Below are 1,028 nucleotides of genomic sequence, written 5' to 3' on the forward strand. Positions count from 1 at the left end.
TGCAAAGACTGTGAGGAGACTTCAACAGCAAGTGTAACTAGGGTGGCTTTGATTTTCTTTCCCAAGGGGAAAATCATCTCCCGTGTCCATGTGGAGGTCCCAGCCGAGGAACAAAAGAAAGAAAAGGAGGAATAAAATATTTATAGGAAAATTATTTCTCACAAGCAAGCATTTGTTCTAAAAGCTTTTAGAAATATAATTATTTTTCTCTTTCTTGGGTTTTTCTGTTTTTAATATGAAACACTTTTGAGCCCTCTGGTTGGGTTTCCAGGAAGCAATAATCCATTTTGCCTTGGGTGGAGTTTAGGAAAGAAACTAGTTTTCAGACGTGAAAATGTTTCCATTGAGATTGCCACAGATTTCCTTGCTGCTTCTTTAATATTCTTGCATAATAAGGGCCCAATCCCCCAGGGCAGGGTGGACCAGCTTTCCCCAGCCCTCTGCTCCAAGAGTCTCTGTCCTATTTTAGACACAGCTGGATTCCTAGCCTCATTTACCCTCACCTACAAGTCTTATCCAAGGGGGAATCCCCTGGACCAGCACCATCCAATAGAAATAAAATATGAGTGCTGGCTTCAGCAGCACATGTACTCAAACTGTAAATTAGCGTGGCCCCTGCGCAAGGATGACATGCACATTCATGAAGCATTCATGAATATTTCTGATCAATGGATTAAGAAGATGTGCTACATATATACAATGGGATACTACTCAGCCATAAAAAAGAACGACATAATGCCATTCACTGCAACATGGATGCAACTAGAGATTATCATACTAAATAAATAAATAAATAAAAGGGAGTTCCCATCGTGGTGCAGTGGAAACGAATCCAACTAGGAACCATGAGCTTATAGGGTTCGATCCCTGGCCTCGCTCAGTGGGTTAGGGATCTGGCGTTGCCATGGGCTGTGGTGTAGGTGGCAGATGCGGCTTGGATCTGGTGTTGCTGAGGCTGTGGTGTAGGCTGGCAACTGCAGCTCCGATTAGACCCCTAGCCTGGGAACCTCCATATGCCATGAGTGCGG

At 43.9% G+C, this 1,028-nt stretch overlaps 1 pseudogene; it reads left to right on the forward strand.

Moving 5' to 3' along the window:
- The first annotated feature begins 566 nt into the window (after window positions 1–566).
- LOC146406839 (U6 spliceosomal RNA) lies at window positions 567–660 on the forward strand (annotated as a pseudogene).
- The last annotated feature ends 368 nt before the right edge of the window (window positions 661–1,028 follow it).

Source organism: Sus scrofa, chromosome 1 (assembly GCF_054392235.1).
Source record: "Sus scrofa isolate SSC_HxYL_T2T_F1_AM1 chromosome 1, Sscrofa_HxYL_maternal_Yorkshire_Landrace_v2.0, whole genome shotgun sequence".
In the NCBI taxonomy this organism is placed as follows: Eukaryota; Metazoa; Chordata; class Mammalia; order Artiodactyla; family Suidae; genus Sus; species Sus scrofa.